Source organism: Sciurus carolinensis, chromosome 16, assembly GCF_902686445.1.
Source record: "Sciurus carolinensis chromosome 16, mSciCar1.2, whole genome shotgun sequence".
In the NCBI taxonomy this organism is placed as follows: domain Eukaryota; kingdom Metazoa; phylum Chordata; class Mammalia; order Rodentia; family Sciuridae; genus Sciurus; species Sciurus carolinensis.
This window is the reverse complement of record NC_062228.1, coordinates 17651790-17666468: the sequence shown is the minus strand read 5'-3', so window position 1 is coordinate 17666468 and position 14679 is coordinate 17651790. Positions and strand designations below refer to the sequence as shown.

At 39.7% G+C, this 14679-nt stretch overlaps 1 protein-coding gene across 3 annotated transcripts in view; it reads right to left on the bottom strand.

Annotated features, from left to right (window-relative positions):
• Nucleotides 1–14679, bottom strand: part of Gfod2 (glucose-fructose oxidoreductase domain containing 2) — a 42590-nt gene that overhangs the window by 14109 nt on the left and 13802 nt on the right. The window contains exon 2 of one of the 3 annotated variants that reach the window (XM_047528105.1): nt 91–257. The exons of the other annotated variants lie outside the window; for them this stretch is intronic. The gene's annotated coding sequence lies outside the window, so the exon portion shown is untranslated. The remainder of the gene's footprint in view (nt 1–90; nt 258–14679) is intronic. 3 annotated transcript variants of the gene reach the window in all.

The window sequence follows — 14679 nt, the reverse complement described above, 5'->3', positions numbered from 1 at the left end:
AAAAATAAAAAGGACCAAGGATGTGGTTCAGTGTTACAAAGTACCCCTGGGATCAATCCCCAGTACAAAAAAAAAAAAAAAAGCCCTCACCATCTTCTCCAGGCTGACCGTGAACTCCTGGGTTCAAGTAATCCTCCTGCTTCAGCAATCAGAGTGGCTGGGAATACTGGCACATGCCACCGGGCCCAGCTACCATCATTTTCTTTTACAGATCCTCAGGTGATCCTCATGTGCAGCCAGAGCTGAGAACCTCTGAGCTATATTTAACCCAAAGGAAAAAGTATCTACATTTAGAACTATTACAAAATGTCCTGAGTTTTCTGTACACTTTTCTGAACCCTTTCACCCCTCCCTTTATTAAGATTAAAAAGACTAATTTTCCATTAAGAGGGAAAGTCTTTGATTAACAATATAACTATTTTAACTTTTACATTTCCTTCAGTTTTTAACATTATTTAAAAATAATTTTATAAACACCTTATAGTCCCTTTATTACTGATTATCTTTTAAAAATCTACTTCTGATCTTGCTCACTGTAATCTCACAATATTTAGTTATACCCACACATTGGAACTTGTTGATATACTTGTATATAAATAACATTGCTTGCCTTGTCTCTCTCATGGTCATAGTCTACACATTGTCAGTTTAACAGAGACATCCCTACTGTAAATGCATCACAGTTAATTATTTTGTTCCCACTCATGAGTAGTAGTGATACACATATTTCCTCCTTCCCCTCTCCTGACATCCTTCTCTCTCTGGCCATTACTCAGCACCACTGTCAGTCCCTTCTGCTCTTGCCCAAGCTCTTTAAATGCTAAAGTTCCTGAGATTCTGCTGCACCCAGCCTCTCCTGGATCCAGGTGCAGTCTTTAGCCCCTTCTCCTGTCTCGCTCCCTTTCCAAGGATTTCCTTTGTATTCAGTGACTTCCAGGTCAGTAGCACAAGCCCAGTTTTCTCTCCGGAGCTTCACACCTCATGAACTGCTACTGGGCATCTCTGCTTTTATTTTTCTATCAGCTCCATAAAACCCACATGACCAAATATGAACAAAAGCAGTTAAGTGAGGCCATAAGCACATATATTCTTAAATCACTGCTATCCAGGTTCAAATCCTACTTAGCTGAATGTAATCTTTTCTTTTTTCTCTCTTTCTCTGATTAAACTCAGGACCTCATCCATGCTGGGCAAGCACTCTACCACAGAGCTATATCTCTTTTGCATCTACCCTAGACATCATTACACATCTGCATTAGGGGTTAGTTTGCCAGTATAGTTCAGTGTAGTTCTACTTACTGCTTGATCCTTCCTGTAGTACATCTGTGTCTTTGTGAACCATTGAAATAAGCACAACTTGGGTTGCTTCTAACTCCAGACCCATCTGCCAATTTTATGAGTCCTTGTTTTACAATTCCACTCTGGTTATGGAATCTGATTTGCTGTCTGCACTCTACCACTTGAGTTTTGTATTAACTATCCTCATTCTTTCTGATGTATATAATGTCTGTAGTCTTTCAGTCACCCTTAGTTTCTTTCCTTTCTTTTATTTTGGGGGGGTGGGGGTGTACTAAGGAATGAACTCAGAGATGCTCTACCACTGAGCTACATCCCTAGCCCTTTTTATTTTTGAGACAGGGTGAGACAGGGTCTCACTAAGTTGCCCAGTCTGGTCCTGAACCCGTGATTCTCCTGCCTCAGCCTGCTGAGTAGCGAGGATTACAGTGCGAGTCAACATGCCTGGCTTGTCCATGTGCCCTCCAAATTCATGCCCAGGGCACACTTCCTTCTTTCTCAGAGGACATTCCTCTCACTTTGGTTATATTTGGGTGTATACATATTTAAGCATCAGTTATGGAAAATAACAGAATAGATCAGAATATTTAATAACCTCTGTTTTACTTCCATTGGTTCAAGGGGCAGCTTCATTAACAACCATAAGGAGTATCAGCTGCCCCTGAGGATGTCAGATGGTATGAAGCTAGGCAGGCTTGAGGACTAGGTATTTCCTGGGCATAGCTGGCAGAGCTGATTTCTCCTTGTTTATTTCAATGGCTACCCATTCTCACTCCTAAAATTATCCTACTGTTTGCCCCTAACATCCTTACACATACATCTCATATGCCTCTGAAGACCTCCATAAACCCAGGCCTACCAAGCTCACATGAATTCCAGCCACACATGCTGGTTAGGAATGAAGGGTGTAAAGTGCCAGGTTATGGTAAAGGCAGAACAGAGTTGAGAGGCATGGAAAAGGAAGCCACCTTGTCCATTTCAAATCCTGGCTTTGTTACTCACCAGGTGGGTGACTTCAGGAGAAATCTCTTAATCATTCCATGTCTCCATTTCCTCATCTATAAAGTGAAGATAATTTTATTTACCCCATAGGGATTTACGGATTAAATGAGGTAGTATTTGTAAAGCACTCACGGGGCCTGGCTCATAATAAATCTTTTATCTATTTCTGACTGGCTTAGATGTCTTTCTGCAAAAGCTGTGTAAAAATATGAGGATAAACCCTGAGCTAACATGCAATAGGCCCAGTAGTGTGTATTGCAACCCTGTTTTACAGTTGAGAAAACAGAGGCTCAGAAAAATTAGGTTTCCAGGATTCCATAGCTAGTTGTATGCAACATATTTGCCACAGTGTCAAACTTTAAGCAGGTTACTTAGCTTCCCCGAACTTTTGGTGGTTACATGACTGTTTGTCAAAACACATAGCACTGTACACTAAAAAGGGTAAATTTTATTAGTATGTAAATTACACTTCAATAACATAAACCCTGAAGTTCTAAGTAACTGACAAATTGCGGACCGAAATGCCTGGTGTGGAAGTAGAGATTTGTGAATTAAATTCTGTTTCTCCCAGTCTGAATGAGTATCATCCTATCTTCAGTATGTTTGGTCCATGGGGCTGGAGCTTCTACAAAACCATAGAACAGAAACTCATTTCTTACCAGGGGAGGGCCAAATCTAATCTGATACTTGTTTATATGAACTTTTATTGGAATGCAGCCACGCCCATTCATTTACATATTACTTTATGACTGCTCAGTAGGTTCAACAGGTCATATGTCATACAAAGTCTAAAATGGTCAATCCGGCTCCTTATAGAAAAGGTTTGCTGATGCTTGCTCTACCCCATGGGTTATGTAATGTATAAAGCTGCTCCCCCGCCCATCATGTGCAGTCATTGTCCCCGCTCCCAACCACTTGTCAATCTGTGAACATCCTAGCTAGCTATTGGTTCATCAGTCAGCTTGCAAGTATCCTTCTCTGATATTGGTTAGCCCGGGGGAATTCAACTGTTTTACTGTAGCTTCCCCACCATCTTTTCCATTCTTCTGTCTGTCCTACTCACTTTTCTCTATCCTCCTGGCTTTCACACTCTCTCTAGCGTGCTCCCTTTCTTTTCCTTTCTCTTTTCCTCTCATTTTCTCTCTTACCCTGCAGGGAGACACTCTGTTTGCTTAATAAACTCCCTTATGTGATTTCCCGTGTCCGGCGTGGTTCCGTGGAAATTTCCTTACAGGTTATATGGCTCAGGAGGCTCCAGGAGACAAGAATACAATCAAGAAGGTAGTCAGGATTATGATTAAAAAAAAAACAAAAACAACAACAAAAAAAACACCCTAAACAGTAGTTGGATACTCCCTGTAATTCTAGCTACTTAGAAGACTGAGGTAGGAGGATCTTAAGTTGAGGCCAAGCAAGCAATTCAGTGAGACCTTGTTTGGGGTGTAGGTCAGTGATAGAGAGCTCGCCTGTCAGGTGTGTCATGCTTGCCTGGGTTCAATACTCAGCACTGCAGGGGCAGGGGTTGGGGGGGTGACACCCTTCCCTTATTGTGTGTAAGAAGTCACAGATTCTAGGAATTCTAAAGTTATTAATTTTAAAAAAATATTTTTTAGATGTTGCTAGATCTTTATTTTGTTCATTTAGTTATATGTGGTGCTGAGAGTTGAACCCAGTGGTTCACACATGACAGGCAAGCACTCTACCACTAAGCCACAACCCCAGCCCAAGAGTTAATAATTTATCAGGCAGTTTGCATAGGGGTCAGACCCCAGGGCAGAAGATGCCTATGAATTCTTTCCTACATAAGTTAAATTAAAAGTACAGGGGGTCATTGATTTTGGTTAAGTTTTTGCACTGTATCCCAAAAGACCAGGCTAAAAATCCAAATGGAATCACTCACGCTAAGGGTCCGTGTCACCAAGCTGAAACTAAATTGTTTAACAGAACTTCTGAGAAATTAGATCCAAATTTCTCAAAACAGGCCAGTTACAACTAACATGATAATGAAGATCTCTCTGCCTTAATCCTTACACAAAAAAGGCAAACAGAAGTAACCTGACATTAGCCAATCAGCCATTTTTCTATTGTTCTGCCTTCCTGCCACCTGCCTTACAAGGAAAGTAACAATGAAAAAGTAAATCAATCCACTTTTTGTTTATTGTTTCTGCTTTCTTCAGTCCTTTTCTATCTTCAAAACCATCTTCCTCTGTTTGGCTCACTGGAATACTTATGGAATGAAGTGTTACTCAATTCTAGAATTGAAAATAAAGTCAATTACAATCCTTAAAAATAACTTAAAATTTTGTTCTTTGATACTGAACAATTTTTACAATGTTGGGGGGGTTGCAATATGCAGAGCTAAAACCTATATTTCCCAGTCTTCCTTGCAGAGAGGTTTGTCTAATGAGATAAACATACAAGGTACAATTTGGTAGAACGTCTGGAAATATTCTTTAGAGGGGGCAATCTCAACTGGCACACCTTCTTTTCCACCCCTCCTTTCTTTCTTCCTTTTTTTTAAAGTTGTTGATGGACCCTTATTTTATTCATTTATTCATATGCAGTGCTGAGAATTGAACCCAGTGCCTCACACAGGCTAGGCAAGTGCTCTACCACTGAGCCACAACTCCAGCCCTGCACCCCTCCTTTCTGTCCGGAATGTGTATGCTATGGCTAGGGTCACCACCAGGCAGTGAACTGAGGATGGAATAATTTCTTACAGGTACGGGCACTGAATCAAACATCATTTGTAGCCTCAAGGAACTCCACCTCACAGACAAGGCAGGCAGGCAGGTAGGCACTTGAGCAAATATGCTATAAGGTATAACAGAGCAACAGAAACTTGTTTGCTCCACAGGGAACAGCACAACTGACTAACTACAAGGCTGAAGGGGTGTGTAAGCAGGAAAGGCTTCCTGTGGGGGATGATGTAACAAGGCCCAAGTTGGTCAGAAAGGTAAGAGGTCAGCTGGGTACAGTGCTGCATGCCTGAAATCCCAGCCACTCGGGAGGCCAAGGTAGAAGATCACAAGTTCCAGGCCAGACTGGGCAATTTAGCAAAACCCTGCTTAAAAAAAGGGCAGGGTGGGGGTTCTTACAGCTGTAGCTCAGTGGTAAAATGCTTGTTTAGCATGTGCAAAGTCCTGAGTTCAATTCTCAGTACTTAGAAAGACAGAAAGACAGACAAAAATTCACAAAGTCCCTCTAACATTTTAAAGACAATGCCTTCCCCTTTACTGATGGCTCACTTCTATTCTTCTAGGGTCATTTAGTGAGAAAACAATTTTTTTTTTCATTTCATTGTAGATGGACACGATACCTTTATTTTATTTATTTATATGTGGTGCTAAGGATCAAACCCAGCGCTACACATGTGCCAGGCAAGTGCTCTACCACTGAGCTAAAACCCCTCCCAGAAAGTTATTCTTTAGATGAACTTAAAATGTGGCCCCATGAAACTTCTAAACTATGGATCTGCCTGTGATGTTTGTAATGTTTCCTCTAAGTTTCCTAACCTGTGATAGGTTGTGTGCAAAATAATGACAATAATTCCTTTGCTTTGCTTTTTTTTTATACCACTGGGTAGTCAATAGCCTCCCACACTGACTCTGGGTTAGTGAAATTGCTTGCTCTGGCCAATGGGACATTAGCAATATAACACAATAAACTGGTAAAATACTTGTACATTAGGGTAGCTCTTGCAATGCTTGAGATCTCTGGGGCCATCACCATGTGAAGAGGTCCAAGCCATTCTGCTGGATCAACAAAGACATGTAATCAAATCATTCCTACTGCCCCAGATGACACAGTCAATTGCTAGTTGTGAGAGACAATGACAAGCTGTCTAGTTCCAGCTAGTCAGGTTCTCCCTGGTTTGGAGAGAACCACCCAGGTCATCCAAAGAATCATGAGAAATAAAAACTTTGCTTTAATTACTGAATTTTGAGGTTGTTATATGGCAAAGAGCTGGTACACTCTTACAGAGAGTGAACTTCCCCAATTCATTCAGGCCTTCCTCAGATGTTCTACTCCACCAGCCAAGGCTGCTCTGATTTGTCCACCCTGGTTTGCAAACAACCCCATAAAAATGGGGTCCCCAGAACTGAACACCCTTTTTGCTAGAATTACGGTTCTATTAAACAGCTTACATTCATTTTACGATGTAGATTAATAATATTCTGACACAATAGATTTATTTATATGTCCTAATATTCTTTTCTTGTCCACTCAGGTTTTATTTATTTATTGGTACCATGGATTAAACCCAGAGGTGCTTAACCACTGAGCCATATCACCAACCCTTTTATTTTTTATTTTGAGGCAGGGTGTCACTAAGTAGCTAAGGCTGGCTTTGAACTTGCAATCCTCCTGTCTCAGCCTCCCGAGCCACTGGGATTACAGGCATTACAACCACACCAGGTCTCAGGTTTTAAAAATTTTTTATAAAAAATATATACATATATATATTTAGTTGTAGATGGACACAATGCCTTTCTTTCTTTATATTATTTTGCCATTTGAAAACAATAGTTTATTGCTTTTCTTTCCAAAGCTTTATGAATATACAAAAAGGATCAAAGTTTATAGACTGCTTCATTCATATTAAGAATGTAAGAGATGAGAACCTGCCCTTCATGGCCACATGACTCATTCCAGTCCTACCCCTTGACTGCATTACTGCCTTCAGAGGGCTGTGTTCCTTACACACTGTCATGACATGTAGGTTATTAGTCCTGTCACTGAAATGGTACAGAGGTTTTCTGGTTTGTGGGGCTTTTTTTGCCTTTCTGGCAAAATCTTCAGTTCATCTCTGAAAAATAAATTGGTCAATAAATTCATTTTGTTCTGCTTCTACTTTACACAAAGCTTCATATTCAACCTGATACCTTACTAGCTGCATTTTCTTTTCTGCTATTAGTGCTTGAAGTTGGGGCTACTGGGCTTCTCTGTCTTGCTATAGATTTGAGCAAGTTCCAAGCACCAATGGCCTTCATCTTTTCATTTTCTGCTTCTTTTGCAAGTTGGTGAACAAGCTCAATTAGACCAACTATTTTCTGAAACTGGCCAATTTTATCCACAAACTCCTTGCACTTTTCCTTGAGCTCTATGGTCTGCTGGGTCCAACACTCACAGCTTGTTTAGCTCATCAAAGTACAGGCCTGCTTCACTCACGATGTCCTTGGCCACAGCTGTTTCCCTTCCAGGTTCCCTAGAGAAGTTCTATTCTGAAGGGGTGACAGGGGCAGAGGTATGTCATAGGAGTAAGGGTCAGGAAAGAATAAAGTCCAGTTGCTTGTCATACGTATGGTTCATTCAACACACATTTCTTCTTCTTCTTCTTCTTTTTTTTTTAAAATAATTTTTAGTTGTTGATGGTCCTTTATTTATTTATTTGTAGTGCTGAGAAACAAACTCAGTGCCTCCCACGTACTAGGCAAGTGCTCTACTACTGAGCAACAACCCCACCCCTCAACACACATTTCTTGAGTGCCTACTACATGTCAAGACTCTAGATGCTGGAGTAGAGACGAATGCAACATGGTGCCCGCCCTGCTGATCCTGTAATGCTGGCGCGCTGTGACCCACGATAACGTTGGCAGGCAGGTTCTACTTCTGATTAGCTGCAGCCTGTACATAGCTCACCTCGGCCTGTGCTACGGAATCTGATATTTATTTATTTTTGTGTGGTGCTGAGGATTGAACCCAGTGCCTCACATGTGCCAGGCAAGTACTCTACCACTGAGCCCCAACCCCAGTTCTAAAGACATTTTTAATGGTAATTGTGGTAGCATGTGTCAGAATTTTCTTCCTTTTTAAGGTTGAGAATTATTCCATTGTGTATATATACCACATTTTGATTATCTATTCATTTGTTGGTGGACACCTGGGTTGCATGTTTATACTACTGTGAAAATGGATGTAACAATTATAATTATTTTTTTGAACCAAAGTTCAGTACTTCAGCTTCTTCCTCTAATCAATTTCATTTGGCTTAATTTGGAGTCAATAGCTGACTTTTCTTTCTTTCTTTCTTTCTTTTTTTGAGAACACACTATGTGCCAAGTGCTTTACAGGCATCATCTGATTTCATTATTATAACATCCTGAGATAGGTACTATTACTATCTTCATTTTAAAGATTAGGAAAGTGAGGCCTCCATCATTTTGTGGATTGGGTGTTTCCATAAATTACGATTTCACAGAACTGTACTAGCTCTTTTCTCCTGCATAATGAGATGAGAAGCTACATAAAATGCAATGCACATACCCAAATAAATGATATCTATATTTGACACTCCCCTGGGTTAACCAGGACAGTGAATGTACTTTAAAAAACATACTGTTATCAAACACACACACACATCCATATAATAAGAATTGGAACTGACCATGATCTCAAGGCCAACAACCAGATGTTTATTGTTTTAGGCATACCAAGCATAGAGTTAGACTTTAAATGTTTGTTAAATGAAATCATGTATAAACCCACACTTTGTCTAATGTTCAACAGTTCTCTCTCCAAGTGTTCAGGGATTGCTGGTTTGATAAGTTGTCCCTTCGTTATTCTGAGGAATCATCAGGTTCAATCATCTGCAGCTGGTGCTTCTGTTGCCCTCTAAAAATTGGGGTGTTTACATTGTCCATAATCTGCTATTTCCCTTTGTTCCACAATGCCTTAAATTTTACTGACAGGAGTGTTACCTATTAGTTTGCTCAGATCCCTGGGATGTAATTCAAATGGACCAGGGGAACTAAATTCATTGACAACTAGTATTCTACCTTCCCAAACCTGCTTTTTTCCAAGTGGGTCTTTGACAAAAGAGAAATATGTATATGGTAGTTATAGTTTCTGTCATGTTACCCTTTGCTCATCTTTTTAAAAATTTTAAATTCTCCTCAAATATCTCTTGGTATATCTTCAAGAATACTTTTGAGCCAGGTGTGGTATGGCACACCTGTAATCGCTGGGAGGTTGAGACAGGAGGATCACGAGTTCAAAGCCAGACGAGTGAGGCGCTAAGCAACTCAGACTCTGTCTCTAAATAAAATACAAATAGGGCTAGGGATGTGGCTCAGTGGTTGAGTGCCCCTGAATTCAATCCCTGGTAAACCCCAACTCCAAAACAAACAAACAAAAAACCCTTTTGATTCCCTATAAGTTCTTTCAAGTGTTATTCTGGGATTATCTCTCTTTGATCCTACTCAAAGCTCTTCAGAAACATACAGATAGAGAGGAGGTGGTTCCATCTGAGCTATTTAAAAATGTATCTATAATAGCTTGCTCTGTAACTAGGCTTTTTTAAATTACAAATTTAAATTACAAAATAAGCTTTTTATTTTCAGTTCCAGGTTTTTAAAAAGAACCATTAGAGACTTCTATAGACAAAGTTACTGCCTGTAATACTATCTTTACTCTGCAAACCACATAAATGCAGTTAAAATTGATTTTCAGCTGAAGCATTCTATCAGTTCAATGGGGAAAGAAACCTTTTTTTTTTTTTTTTTTTTTTTTTTTTTTTTTTTAGCAGTGGGTATTGAACCTAGGGGCACTCTACCACTGAGCTACATTCCCAGGTCTTTTTAAAAAATTTACTATGAGACTGGTCTCATCAAATGGTCGGCTTCAATAACTACATCCTCCTGCCTCAGTGGCTGGAATTATAAGTATATATCACCATGCCCTAAGAAAGGAAACTCTTAATTTTTTTTTTTTAGTTGTAGGTGGACACAATATCTTCATTTTATTTATTTTTTGTGGTGCTGAGGATCGAACTCAGTGCCTCACATATGCTAGGCAAGTGTTCTATTGCTGAGCTACAACCCCAGCCCCAAAAAAGGAAACTTATAAAAGGTGTTAGAAAAAAAACAATAGAAAGAAATGGTGTTGGAGCCAGGCACAGTGGCTCATGCCTATTAATCTCAACTACACAGAAAGCTAAGACAGGAAGATGACAAATTTGAACCAGTTTGTGGCTTGTCTGGGCAACTCAGTGAGACCCCATCTCAAAATAAAAAATAAAGTAGAAAATGGGCTGGTAGCTTAGGGGTAAAATACTCCTGGGTTCAACCCCCAGTACCACCACCACCAAGGGGGGGGAAAAAAAAAAAAAGCAAGTGAGAGAGAGAGATGGTGTTGGAATAAATGGATACCTCTATGGCAAACAATGAACCTTGACCCTTCTCTGGCTACACATATAAGATTAATTTGAGATTTATCAAAAACAAGAATATAAAAGCCAGAACCATAAAGCTTCTAGAAAAATACATCAGAATATTTGAGACCACTAAGTAAGCAAATATTTTTTGGATGGGACACAAAAATATATTAGCTTATTGATAAGTTGGTGTTATCATTTGGAATTTAAGTGTTCCCCCAACATGCCCATATGGTGAAGGTGTATGTGGTTCCCAGAGCAGCAATTTTGGGAGGTGGCAGAAACTTTAGAATAGGTCCTGGAGGCAGGCCTTCAGATCATTGAGGGTGTGCCCTTTAAAAGTTGATTACCCCAGTTATTTGTTATAGTAAAGAAAAGCTAACACAACTGAATTTCAAAATTTTAAAGAACTCATTAAAAAATAACATTTTAAATAATAGAGTAGTGCATGCCTGTAAACCCAGTGGCTCAGGAGGCTGAGGAAGAAGGATCACAAGTTCAAAGTCCACCTCCACAATTTAGAAGGTGTAAAGCAACTTAGCAAGACCCTGTCTTTAAATAAAATATTAAAAAGGACTGGGGATGTGGCTCAGTGGTTAAGTGTCCCTGGGTTCATTCCCAGGTCTTTTTAAAAAATCATCCCTGGTACCAAAAAAAAAAAAAAAAAAAAAAAAAGAAAAGAAAAAGAAAAAAAAGAAGGAAAGGCAGGCAAGTCACAGGCTGGGAAGAAAATCTGCTTGCTAAATGTAAGAGAATTTCATCTACAGAAGAACTCCTATGAACCAACAATAAAGACAGGCCACTCAATTAAAAAAATTGTCAAGGGGGTTGGGGATATAGCTCAGTTGGTAGAGTGTTTGTCTTGCAAGCACGAGGCCCTGGGTTCAATCCCCAGCACCACCACCAAAAAAATAAAAAAAAAAGTCAAAAGGCTGAAACAGTTACTCCGTCAAAAATACAGGAATGATTAATAAGCACATGAAAAGGTATTCCATATAAATGGTTATCAGAGGGCTGGGGTTATGGCTTAGTACAGTGGGGCTAGGGTTATGGCTTAGTAGTAGAGCGCTCACCTAGCATACGTGAGGTCCTCGGTTCGATCCTCAGCATCACATAAAAATAAAATAAGGGTATTGTGTTCACCTTCAACTGAAAAAAATTTTTTTACATAAATAGTTATCAGAGACACTGAAATTGAAAGCACACTGAGATACCCACCAGAATGGTTAGGATAAAAGGATTGACAACCAAAGTGTGGAGAGGACATGGAGCAGATGGACCTATCATACTTCCTGGCGGGAGTGAAAAAGAGAACAAATTGATAGATTTTTTATAAATTTAAACATATATGAACCTAATTCAAAGTAACTCCACTAGTAGACATTTACCCAAGAGATGAAAACATATGTATGTTCACAAGAGAATTTATACAAATGTTTATTTATAGCAGCCTTATTCACAACCAGACCAAACTGGAAAAAAACCCAAATGTTCATCAATAGGAGAATGGATAAACAAATTAAGGTGTTGTCACAGACTGAAATATAGTATAGCAGTAAAAATGAATTAACTAAAAATACATGCAGCAATATGTATGCATCTTAAAAACACATTGAGTGAAAGATGTCAGGCACACACAAAACCCATACTGTAAGATTCTATCTGAAGGAGAGGAACAGGCAAACCTTATTTATAACGACAGTAATATGAAAGTGGCAGTGGATGAGGAAGGAAAAATTAATTAAAAGGACACAAAGAAACATGCAAGAGAATGGAAATGTTCTCCTTCCTGAGTGGTGCTGTGAATACATAGTGATAAAATTGTCAAAACTCATCAAATTGGCTATTTAAGATCTGTGCATTTAGTTGTATGTAAATTATACCTGAGGCATAGAACAACCTATTTATACCTTGCAAATTCAGGCTACAGTTAAGTCAAATAAATGTGTGAATTAAAAGTCTCTTTCCTTTAAAATAGAGCAAAATACTGTAAGCTTAATTTGGAGGAGTATTATCAATATAGAGACAATAATCCCAAGTTTTCTGAGGAAGTAACTTCAAGCTAAGGTCCAGAGACCTAGTTAACCTTGGCACTTGCTGAGGGCAAATAAAGATGGCATTTTTAGCCAGAACTGGTGCCACACTCCTGATATACCACCAACCCAGGAGGCTGAGATAGAAGTATTACACGTTCAAGGCCAGCCTGGGCAATTTAGCAAAATGCTATCTCAAAATAAAAATATAAAATGGCCAGGAATGTAGCTCAGTGGTACAGCGCTCCTGGCTTCAATCCCCCATTGTGGGGATGGCAGGAGATGGCACTTTTCCCTAACCAGCATCACACTATTCAGTTGCTGAGCTGCAGGGGTAGGAAGTCCTCAAAGACAGTTTTGTATCATTAAATTTAAGGATGGTTGTACAGAAACTGAGTATCTCTGTGGTTATAGTTATACAGGTTGGGTAATAAGGTTTGGCACACCAAAAAGGTAGGAAGGCCTAATTTAATGCCCAGTCGCTCTGTACCCAAAGGTTATTCAGAGACTTCACAGAACCAGCACCACAACCAGAGTTCTCTAGCAATTGTAGCCTGCAAGAGCTCTACATCCTCTGGACAACCCTCCCTCCTCTGAGGTACAGCCACAGACTTTGTCACAGACCCTATTCGAAAGGGCCACTGCCAAGAGACTTATTTGAGACTTTTCTATGGATGAGTTTTTTTTTTTTTTTTCAGTAATTATATCCTAATATAAATTAAAAGAAAATAAAACCCTATGGCCAGAGGTGAGGTCAGGGCCCTAGTAGCATGTAAGATAGGTCTTCAACTTCATTTTAAAATAGACTTACGTTAGCTGAGCTGATTATAGACTGTGTTTCAGGTGATTATGTTTAAAATGACACCTGTAATTTATTGAATTGTTTGCAGAAATTCACTAATATATATTTTATTTATTAAGTACTTGCTATGGGCCAGGACTAGGCAAAGCACAGGATACTTTGGTGACAAAAGAGATACAGCTTTTGCTTACATGGAACATATGGTCTAGCAGGAGAGATAAGACAATCAAATAACCACGTAAGTATGTCATGACAATTTGAGATAAGTGCTATAAAGGAAGGGAACAGGGTGCCATGAGAGCATTCAGCAGGATATAAATTAGCCTTACTTAAAGACATGCTAAGTGATATATGTGTAATGCACTTGGAGTTCCATGTGAGAAAGGTACCATCGTACTCCATCATTGAATTATAGTAAAAACACTGACACTGGTAGTCTAGTAAAGAAAAAAGCACAGCAGCCCTATGTCATTTAAAAGTCAGTTTGTGCTGGGTGCCATGGTGCACACCTGTAATCTCAGCTATCCTTAAACCTGAGGAAACCTTGGCAATTCAGTGAGATCTCATGACAAAATAAAAAATAAAAAAAGGACTGGGGATGTAGGTCAGTGATCCCCAGGAAAAGTATGTGTGTGGGGGGGGGGGGGGGGGGGGGAGCATTTGCAGACTGGCATACACTCCCCTTCCCCAGAGCAGTTCAAGCTTCAACCTGATAGCACTTCAGTATAAAACAAGCCCAAAAGAGGTAGGAAAATAAAATGAAACCCTCTTATGATGCTCTGTGTTCAGGTATCAGACTGAAACCCTTAGATTTTTGGTTGTAAATCACAATACAAATAACCAGTCTTCAGCTACTTCACATTTGTCAAATACAATTAAATGTCGCTAAATCCAAGGTCAGTTGTTTTAATGCTCATCCCACTTAGACCTATCAAGTGGCATCTGACATGGGATCACACACTGACATGGTAGGTCCCGCTCTACATGAAACAGTCCTGTTCACTTGGCTTCTAGAACACAAATATTTCCTGATTTTCCTCCCACCTTTGGGGCCACTTGTTAGTCCCCTCTGCTAGGTTCTCCAGATGACAAAAGTAGTAACAGTGGTTCAGCTCTTATCCATTTCTCTTTTCTATTTATACTCCCTTGGTGATTCCATTCCATCTCATGGCTTTAAATACCATCTATTCCCTGATGACTCCCAGTCATTAGCCAGGTCCTTTCTCTCAAGCTCCAGACTGGTATAAATAACTGCTTATCTGACACCTCTACTTGGATGTTCAGTGGCACCTGTAACTTAAAATGTCCAGAACTAACCCTCTATGTCTCCCCCATGAAAGTATACTCCTTCCACAGTGGCTTCACTTTGAAACTGAAAATGGCTGGGGGTG